The sequence below is a fragment of the Oreochromis niloticus genome, unplaced genomic scaffold (assembly GCF_001858045.2).
Source record: "Oreochromis niloticus isolate F11D_XX unplaced genomic scaffold, O_niloticus_UMD_NMBU tig00002608_pilon, whole genome shotgun sequence".
Taxonomy (NCBI): domain Eukaryota; kingdom Metazoa; phylum Chordata; class Actinopteri; order Cichliformes; family Cichlidae; genus Oreochromis; species Oreochromis niloticus.
Genome location: NW_020327673.1, coordinates 13295 through 24206, shown reverse-complemented (window position 1 = coordinate 24206; position 10912 = coordinate 13295). Strand labels below are relative to the sequence as shown.

General features: G+C 40.8%; 1 long non-coding RNA gene across 2 annotated transcripts; it reads left to right on the top strand.

The window, feature by feature from the left end:
- The first annotated feature begins 450 nt into the window (after positions 1–450).
- LOC109197886 (uncharacterized) lies at positions 451–1478 on the top strand. Of its 2 annotated transcripts, none has more exons than XR_002058901.2 (3): positions 451–1020; positions 1177–1350; positions 1445–1478. It is a non-coding gene; the product is annotated as an uncharacterized LOC109197886 (long non-coding RNA). The 2 variants fall into 2 exon arrangements; XR_002058902.2 differs by having other exon boundaries at positions 454–1020; positions 1177–1302; positions 1445–1476.
- Positions 1479–10912: the final 9434 nt, after the last annotated feature.

Genomic DNA, 10912 nt, shown 5'->3' with positions numbered 1-10912 from the left:
GCCTTCCTGCTCCTGAAAGCCTGTATTATATCTGACTGTGCTCATGTGGGGACAGCACAGATCAGCCTTTCTCAAAGTCAAGAGTGAGGCCAATTTAGGATCTTCACTCAAATTTAAAATACAAGGGAAACTGATGTATTTCCTTACATAAACAAAAACAACACATGCTGTTATAAAATGCTCATCCTACGCAGTCATATGCAAAGTGTTAAAATCAGTGTGTGATCCACCTGCCACTAAGAGATATTATTTCTCTTTGGTAGATGGAAAAAATAGAATCAAACTCACTGTCAGTAGCTACAACAGCACATTTGTTATAATATGATGAATCAAGCATTTAGATATTAAGAAGGCAAGAAATTGCACAAGTGAACAAGGCACACCTGTGACGTGAAAACCACTTCAGGTGGCGACATCATGAAGCTCAGTGAGAGAAGGCCAAGGGTTTGCAGCGCTGTCAACAAAGCAAAGGGCGGCTACTTTCAGGAATCTAAAATATAAAACATGTTTAGAGTTTTTATCAATCTTTTCTTTGCTGCTTAATTCCATATATCTTGCTTCATATATTTGATGTCTTTAGTTTGCATCTATAGTGTAGAAAGTAGTAAAAATAAAGACCTGCAGCTCTTTATTTTAGATTTTGTCTGAAACAAGAGATTGTTTTATCTCCGTCCTCTGACTGTCTTAGGATAAATTTCCCCGATTCGGATTGAATCGGCCGGCGACAGTGTGCTCAGATTGTTCTTGAATGTAGAGCTTGCAAGTATCTATTTAGCACTAAAAGGTTTTCGTCAGCTTAATTTAACTGACAGTACTTACCTGTAACTTGTGTTAGTGTCAGTTAGACAGTGATAAATAAAGAACAGTGATTTGAACTGATTACCCTTTAATGCTTTATAGCAGTTCAGTAACTTTCTGTTTGCACTTGCTTAATACAGCAGCAGTCTGGAAGAATCACACCCATCAGATTGACATGTGATAGCTACACGTTTGCTGACTGGTTTTTCCTCATGTCTGCAGGTATGTCCAGTACAGACAGTATTCCATACTTTATAACAGTTCTGTAACATTCTGTTTGCACTTCCTTAATAGTTATAAATGCCATTAGGGATTGTAACATCTACTGTTTTTATTGAGTCATATATGTCCTCACTTACCACCTCTCCCACCCCCCAGGTTCCATCAACCCCCCTCCATACGCTGTCCCCCCCTCTCCTCATGGGGGGGACAGCACAATGGAGCCTGCCCCACCCCTCACCCCATCCCACCCCAAGTGGCAAATGTGTGGGATGAGGCATGAAGGTATTCCACCGTCACTTTCGTTATCCTGGGCAGGATTGTTAGTTGGAGGTACTTATGTACTTATAAATCCCATTAGGGATTGTAACATCCAGTCTTTTTATTGGATCGTATGTCCTCACTTACCACCTCTCCCACTCCCCAGGTTCTATCAACCCCCCTCCATACGCTGTCCCCCCTCTCCTCATGGGGGGACAGCACAACGGAGCCTGCCCCACCCCTCACCCCACCCCACCCCAAGTGGCAAATGTGTGGGATGAGTCACGAAGGTATTCCACCGTCACTTTCGTTGTCCTGGGCAGGATTGTTTGTTGGAGGTACTTATGTACTTATAAATCCATTAGGGATTGTAACATCCAGTCTTTTATTGGATCGTATGTCCTCACTTACCACCTCTCCCACTCCCCAGGTTCTATCAACCCCCTCCATACGCTGTCCCCCCCTCTCCTCATGGGGGGACAGCACAACGGAGCCAGCCCCACCCGTCACCCCACCCCTACTTCACAGCACAACTGATCAGGCGAGCTGACTTCTCACCTGATCAGTTGTGCTGTCTTCTGCCCCACCCCCAAACCCACCAAACCCCACCCCAGCCCAGCCCAGCCACACATCTCCATCACAGCTGATCAGGTGAGCATGCATATGTGTGTCAAATATATGAGAGTGTGTTTGGACACACCTTCTCATTTAATGGTTTTCTTTATTTTCATGACTATTTACATTGTAGATTGTCACTGACAGAATCAAAACTATGAATGAAATTATGGAATTGTGTAGTAAACAAAAAGTGTGAAATAATAACTCAAAACATGTTTATATTATAGAGTCTTCAAAATAGTCACCCTTTGCTTTGATTACTGCTTTGCACACTCTTGGCATTCTCTCCATGAGCTTCATGAGGTCGTCACCTGAAATGGTTTTCCAACAGTCTTGAAGGAGTTCCCAGAGATGCTGAGCACTTGTTGGCCCTTTTGCCTTCACTCTGCGGTCCATCTCATCCCAAACCGTCTCGATTGGGTTTAGGTCAGGTGACTATGAAGGCCAGGCCATCTGGTGCAGCACTCCATCACTCTCCTTGTTGGTCACATAGTCCTTACACAGCCTGGAGGTGTGTTTGGGTTCATTGTGCTGTTGAAAAATTTATGATGATCCAACTAAACATGAACTGGTTCAGTGGGCCTTGAGTTTTGAATAAATCCCACAACAGTGTCACCAGCAAAGCACCTCCACACCATCACACCTCCTCTGCAATGCTGCACGGTGGGAATCATTCATGTAGAGACCATCCATTCACCTTTTCTGCTTCGCACAAAGATAAAGATCTCAAATTTGGGCTCATCAGACCAAAGCACAGATTTCCTCTGGTCTAATGTCCACTCCTTGTGTTTCTTGACCCAAACAAATCTCCTCTGCTTGTTGCTTTTCCTTAGTCTTGGTTTCTTAGCAGCTATTTGACCATAAAAGCCCGATTCACACAGTCTGCTCTGCACAGTTGATGTAGAGATGTGTCTGCTACTGGAACTCTGTGTGGCATTTATCTGGGCTCTAATCTGAGTGGATGTTAACTTGCGATTTCTGAGGCCTGTGATTCAGATGAATTTATCCTCAGCAGCAGAGGTGACTCTTGGTCTTCCTTTCCTTGGGCGTCCTCATGTCAGCCAGTTTTGTTGGAACACTTGATGGTTTTTGCACATTGAAAGTTTTAGCAGTTTTATAGACTGACCTTCAGTTCTTAAAGTAATGATGGACTGTTGTTTCTCTTTACTTAGCTAATCACTTCTTTCCATAATATGAATTCTAACAGTTGTCACATAGGACTGTCAGCTGGGTACCAACCTGACTGCTGCACAACACAACTGATGGTCCCAACCTCATTAACCCTTGGGGGTTGTTCAAAATCACCACCCTTTCAGCTTGTTCGTGGCCAAAAGTGGCCACCTAAGGATTAGGTCTGTAATTTTTATTATTTTTGGTTTTTTGCCATTTTTTCTGCCTTATTAGGTGCTAATAATTTGCTGTAAAAGTGTGGGAGACAGTATGAAAAAATGAAGGCAGAGTTGTTAGCCTGAAGAGAAAAAGTGCACGTTGTCCAAGGTGGAGTAATAAGCGAGCAAATAGTTGAGGAATGAAGAGCTGGCAAGCATGGGTATTTTGGGTGAATAAAGGGTAATAAGAGAGATGTAGTAGTGCAGGCGGAGTATTTGGCGAGAGCAGGGAAAAGGAAAAAGGAGAGGCGACTTGGCGCCTCCCCGTCCCCCAAGTCCGGGCCGTGGCAGCGAGTCCGTGAGGGAGTCGAACTCGGGACGCTCTGCTCCAGAGCGCTCCGTCACACGTCTTACACCAAAGGCCGGCATGGAAAATAGGGGGAAAAAAAGGACTTTTATCTTCTGTTCTTCAACACTTGTTTTGGGGGGGGCGGGCCGGGCCGGGGCTGGCTCTCTAAATGACCTATTAACTTTCTTCTGCAATATTCTTCCACACAAATTACACATGGAAACCCAGCAATTTTTCCATTGCCATTCACTATGGGACTGCCAATGTTGGACGGCTTACCAAGGCAAAGCCTTCCTGCTACCCGGAATCAGCTTTCCTGCTCGGAAACCTGCTGGCGGCGCCACTATGTTTACACCACGCTCTTCAACTTCGGCTTTTTTGCCTCGTTTCAGCACACCTACCTAGTCCCACTCATCAATGAAGGTAAATACAAGCAGGTCATTCTGAAAAACACACACAGCTTATCATCTTATCCTTCTACAACACCTAAAAGCACTCTGTTCATTTCTTCGCTAGATTAGCCGCTAGCATACACGCTGTGTTAGAGGCTTGTTGCTACCTAGTTAGCCATGCTGCACACCTGTTACTCTGTATTTGTCAATGATTCAGCACTCCTTCGGTTTTGTTATCCATTTTTAGACAGTCATGAGATCATCTGCACACTCCACAGAGCTCCAGAGTTACTGTTCATAGAGCAACACCAGAGGTATGTGGAGAGGACTGAATACCATCACTGGACGGAGCACTGTGAGCGGAGGGGGTCCAGAGTCTGGAGACCAGGTTCTGGCTAACAGATTGAACCAGTTGTTTAACAGGTTTGATTCAGTAGCCCTTCCCTCCCCCATCCACCAGAGCTCGTCACACCTCTCTGCAACCCCCCATAGCACCGGGGACATGAAATGCACCTCACCTGTCCCACTTTTCCTTCTCCTTCAACCACTCTACTGGGTCTAAGTCGTCTCCACCTGCTACGGCGGCTGAGGTCCTTTGGGGGTGAACAGGACACTCCTAAGGACATTTTATGACACTGTGGTGGCGTCGGCTATTTTCTATGCTGTGGTCTGCTGGCGTGGTGGAATGGCAGAGAGGGACAGGGGGAAACTCAACAAGCTGGTCAGGAGGGCCAGCTCTGTCCTGGACTGTCCGCTGAAGTCCATCGAGCAGGTTGGGGAGGAGAGGATGTTGTCTAAGCTAACATCCATCATGGACAACACCTCCCACCCCCTGCATGAGACAGTACGAGCACTGAGCAGCTCCTTCAGCAGTGGACTTTTACGCCCACAGTGTAGGAAGGAGCGCTACCGCAGGTCATTCTTATCAGCAGCTGTCAGACTCTATAATGCAGCTTAACATTCCTTTGGTCATCTTACTCAGCAGCTTGTTAGTTTACTCTACATTTTATACATATCGCCGTACAATTTTCTCAATTTTTCTATACATATTCTGTACATTGTTACCTGTATATACGAACTTCGGTTGCTTACGTTCATAGGACCACCCTGTGTCTTCCTTTTATATTTTATTTTCCCTTGCTGTAAGGGTTAGAAATTTCTGATCCGTGGGATTATAAAGGTTTATTCTATTCTATTCTATGTTTTATATTTGTTTGTATTTTATTTGTATTTTCCTTCTGCTATCTGTACCTCAGCTGAGGAAACGCAAAAATTTCCCCGCCGTGGGATCAATAAAATCTTATCTTATCTTATCTAACAGAATGAACCTTTTGGGATTTAGTTACCTGGATGATTGAGCATGCATCAAGACATAACTGGACCCAGTTTGCACTTTTGTTTGTAGGGAGTGACACGTCACGGTGTAAGAAATCTTCACTTTTTGTTCCAGTTTCTTACATAAACACCCTCATCCTTATACAAAATATTATACTCGCTCCAAAAATAGTAAATCTAGCAACATCTGTGTCTGAAACACAACGTTTCTAATATGATTAGATCAAATTTGCACTTTCCTGAAAAGAGAGTGACACGTCCAGTTGCATAAAAACCTTTTTCTATAGACATTAGCACACACTCCAGCAGCTTTTCATCCCTTTGAACCCAAAGAGTCATTGCTCAGGACCCCAAACTTTCTAAATGTAATGCTTCCTTTGATGAGAACAATGTTTTTCACTTTCTGAAATGCAGTTGCAGAAAACCTGAGCTAAAACCTGAGCTATGCTATTTTCATCTGGAATGGCTTATTCTTTGTAGAAAGGTTTTCTACTCATATATTATCCACCCTCTGTTTTAGACTTGCAAAGATTTTTCCCAGCAATTCCATGTGTTTTATTGCCCCATGAAAAAGGTAAGATGAGTGAATTTAGGTTTTCAAAAAATGTTTTAGGAAGGAACACAAGGAGATTTTGAAAAAAGTACAACCACTTAGGCAAAATTCTCATCTTTATATGATTAACTCTACCAATGAGTGATTTAGGAAGCGTATTCCAGAACTGTTTACTTGACTGAAGCTCAGATATTAAGGGAGAAAAGTTAGATTTTAATAGAGAGGAATAGCTTTTTGTAACCTGAATGCCCAGATAAGTGAGCTTCTCATAAGCCATACTTTTTTTTAACCCAATTTAAATCTTTCTAATATTTCAAACAAATAGGGCCATTCGATCTGGTCCAATGCCTTCTCAGCGTCGCGTGCCAAAACTGCCAACTCTTCTTTAGGTCTGGCAGTGGAGTAAATAGTGGAGTCCCGCTCTATCTGCCATTCCCGAACAGAGATGAGCAAGTTTCTCCGTGACTGCAGCTGCCAGTCAAAGCTGTAAAGATGAGGTTTTAGCCCAATTGAACAGCCTTGTGTTATATGATGCAAAATACATCCTGAAATTATGATGATAGAGCAAGCCAAGTAGAAGCAACTAAAAAAAAATGAAGATAAAAAAAAAAAAAAATATTCAGGTTAACTTATTGTACTTGTATGTATTTGTGACTTTACAATGTGAAAAGGCATTATGGCTCCTTAGAGGAGCTTAACTGTAAATCCTGCTCAGTGTGAGGAGCAGCAGTGATGGTTTAGACATTTGTTGGCACATGAGTGGCTGATGCGAATTTGAAGTCAATTGAGACAAAATGTAGAAAGAAAAGCCCAAATGACGGGATGTAAATAATGCATTAAAGATTGTCTTTTTCTTTTAAAAAAAGCTTGAGTGTGTGCATGTACTTTCTATTAATGATCTGAATATTGAGGACAAGGCTGTGCTTTTAAGTAACTTCAGTTCTTTCCATAAATATAAAATGATTATTACTTTTTTATTTTTTAACCCTTTAAACACCAGTTTGTTTGTCCACTGCACCAGCTGGACGACAACCTCAAATCTCGCAATTTTATATAATTGCATTGCTACTGAAATTTCTTGTATTATTAATAGTAGAGTCTGGGGCATATAATTGATTCACATCAACATTGATTACAATGCATTGTTATTTTAGTGCAGAGAGAGCAAAAACATAAAAACTCCCTCTGAGACTGTTCGTGGCCAAAAATGGCCACCCCTTGTTTACATTTACAAAATGCTATAAAATTCATATATATTAAGAAAAATGTCCAGGTTTTTTTACATGATTTTTTAGATTAGCATCAGGGCTGTTCATGAAAATCAAAATTTCATTAAAATTCTGAAATTCAACCCTTTAAATACCAGTTAGAGCACATAATCATAACAACTCATAAATAGAGAAAATCATAAAATCCCAGTTTTTTTTCTAAATAATACATGCCATCTGATTTATTTGCTAACCATGATGAAGGTTAGATGCATAGCAATAATTAACAGCATCAATGACATTTATGCATCTTTGTTTTTTTGTGCAGTGGCAGAAAAACAAAAAAACTCCCTCTGAGACTGTTCGTGGCCAAAAATGGCCACCCCCTGTTTACACTTACAAAATGCTATAAAATTCATGTATATTAAGAAAAATCTCCACTTTTTTTGACTTGATTTTTTAGATTAGTATCAGTGCTGTTCATCAAGACCAAAATTTCAATCAAATTCATAATTTTAACCCTTTAAATACCAGTTAAATCACATAATTTTAATGATTTACATAGGGATAAAATCATAAAATCCCCATTTTTTTTTCTAAATAATACATGGAAACTGATTTATTTTCTAACCATGATGGAGGTTAGATGCATAGCAATAATTAAAAGTATCAATGAGTTTTATGCATCTTTGTTTTTTTGTGCAGTGAGAGAAAAACAAAAAAGAATCCCTCTCAGCTTGTTCGTGGCCAAAAATGGCCACCCCCCGTTTACATTTACAAAATGCTATAAAATTCATATATATTAAAACATTTTTCTATTATCATTGGCTTGATTTTTTAAATTAGCACCGCTAATAGTCATAAAAACCAAAATATAATTCAAATTCTGATATTATACCCTTTGAATACCAGTCATATTATGTATTATTATAGTAAAAATAGTAATAAAGTTCACATCTTTTAGCATATAAATGGTGAAACCTAATATGTTTTTTATCATCAATGCAGGACAGTAACAGTAACTGTTACTTTATTTATTTATTTATTCTTTCTTTTTTGGGGGGGGGACGAATGGCCAAAAGCAATTTCACACATGGTGTGTTAGTGGCCAGAAAGGCAATTTAATGACCAAATAATCCCTGCAATCACCAATAAAATGATCAAAATTTATATTCCAGTATCTGTGTGCTTCTGTGTGCATCCTCATTAGCAGCAAGATGTACTAACCACATTAGAGTGGTTTTTGTAGGCACACTTTCTACACCTGGTTCAAGGGGCTGCTGTTCCGTTCCTTTCACGCATCCTTTATTCCCCATCACCGACTGCTGGTTCCTTGTGTGTTGCTGTCAAAAGAAGCATATTCCTCCGTTGCTTTGGCATGTGGGATATTGCTGTGGTAGTTTTGGTGAAGCCAAAGACAGACAACAAAATCTTCCTCTGTTGCAACTGGAGGAGCTGAGGAGGAAGCTCTGGGTTGTTTCCCCTGTGCCGGTTTTCATCTGAGGAGTTCCTCTGCCAATGTGACCGAAGGAAAGACGTTGTCCTCGGAGCTCCTCCGTCAGTTGGAGTCTGAACCCCATGCCTTTTTTACTTCCTGAGAACTTCCAGTGTTTTCATCCAACATGCTATGTATTGCTTTATTCTGGTGTAGGTTTTATCTCCACTTCATCTATAATCCTCCAATCCTCACACCTTGGCCTCCCATGCAGGTTTGTAAGGGTGCACAGCAGCTAAAAGATCTCCTTTGTTATAAAAAAGTCAAAAGTAGATCTCAGGCTGCTAATGCAGGACTAGGGTGACCCCTAGTGGGTACTGGATTGTGGTGCAATCTCTCTTCAGTAGTGGGACCCACATGGTTTTCCTTTCATGGCGGATCCACTGAGTCGCTGGCTCCTCGGTCTCAGAAAATGCTCCTATGTTATTTTGGGGGGGGGGGGCTCCACCTCCATGCCCCCCAACCCCAATCCTCTCCCAAAGAAGAGGATTCGGGCACTGGCTAGAACTCAACATCAGTGGTGATGCAGTCAGCCTCTTTGAAGATTGTCCCCTCATCTTCTGGAGAGGAGGTTTCTTCATCTTGGGCAGATGTATTTTCTTCAAGGGCAGAGGACTGCTTGCTGTCCTTGCTCTCTGACCAGATCATATAGACAGTGCTTGAAGCAGTGATGACCTTCTTGCCATATTGCCAGAATAAATGATCTGGAAGCTGTTAGGCTTACTTACAGCAGTAGCTCTGTCTGCACCTACATAAACTCCAGGACACGTTTGCAAATAGTGTTTGTTGTTGTTTACGCTCCAGCTGCAGCTGCAGGTTTGAACTCTGCAAAATGTCCCGTGATTGGGGTTTTTTTGGTTTTTGTTTTTGTTTCTAGAGTTGATATTTTGGGTATGGTATCTTTTGATGAAAAATACAAGAGTAAAAGTGCTTTTAACATGTGCTTCAAAGCTAAGTTTGACTGGGAACCTCAAAGCTCAATATCCTGCATCCACAGAAATTCACTGCAGCCTATGTAATGTTTGAATTTATTCCAGTCTATCTTGCAAATACATGTTTGTACTGCAATGTCATGCACAAACACAAACTATTAGATCCTTAAGATCAAACCTATGTCAAAATTGTTTCATTATTTTGGTCCATTGGAGTGTGGTAGGCCATTAAAGGCCGCTACTAGAAACTCAGAATATTACATGAAATTGCTTGCTTGGCCAAAAATGGGTAAATGATGTAATTTGGTGAAAAACATTAAAAACTACAATTTTCATGTGTTGAGTGTAGAATGAAAGCAATTTTACCTAAATCGCATGATATAGTACTGTCAGTAACAAGGAATCAAAAAAGGTGGTTATAATGGGTTTCAATTGGCCACAAATGGCCACGATAGAACCAAGAGGTGCAATTTAGTGTATAGTGAATATTATTGACATTATTAAGGAGCTGATGTTGAAAATTAAAAAATCTCAAAAAAATACACACCTTTGGGAAGTTTCATTCCATTTGCATTAACAGAACAGAAATGGTTGAAAAAAGAAAAGTGAAGTGGCCACAAATGGCCAGGATAGAACCCCAAGGGTTAACCCTTGGGGTTCTATCCTGGCCATTAATAATGTCAATAATATTCACTATACACTAAATTGCTCTATCATCATAATTTCAGGATGTATTTTGCATCATATAACACAAGGCTGTTCAATTGGGCTAAAACCTCATCTTTACAGCTTTGACTGGCAGCTGCAGTCACGGAGAAACTTGCTCATCTCTGTTCGGGAATGGCAGATAGAGCGGGACTCCACTATTTACTCCACTGCCAGACCTAAAGAAGAGTTGGCAGTTTTGGCACGCGACGCTGAGAAGGCATTGGACCAGATCGAATGGCCCTATTTGTTTGAAATATTAGAAAGATTTAAATTGGGTTAAAAAAAAGTATGGCTTATGAGAAGCTCACTTATCTGGGCATTCAGGTTACAAAAAGCTATTCCTCTCTATTAAAATCTAACTTTTCTCCCTTAATATCTGAGCTTCAGTCAAGTAAACAGTTCTGGAATACGCTTCCTAAATCACTCATTGGTAGAGTTAATCATATAAAGATGAGAATTTTGCCTAAGTGGTTGTACTTTTTTCAAAATCTCCTTGTGTTCCTTCCTAAAACATTTTTTAAAAACCTAAATTCACTCATCTTACCTTTTTCATGGGGCAATAAAACACATGGAATTGCTGGGAAAAATCTTTGCAAGTCTAAAACAGAGGGTGGATAATATATGAGTAGAAAAACCTTTCTACAAAGAATAAGCCATTCCAGATGAAAATAGCATAGCTCAGGTTTTAGCTCAGGTTTTCTGCAACTGCATTTCAG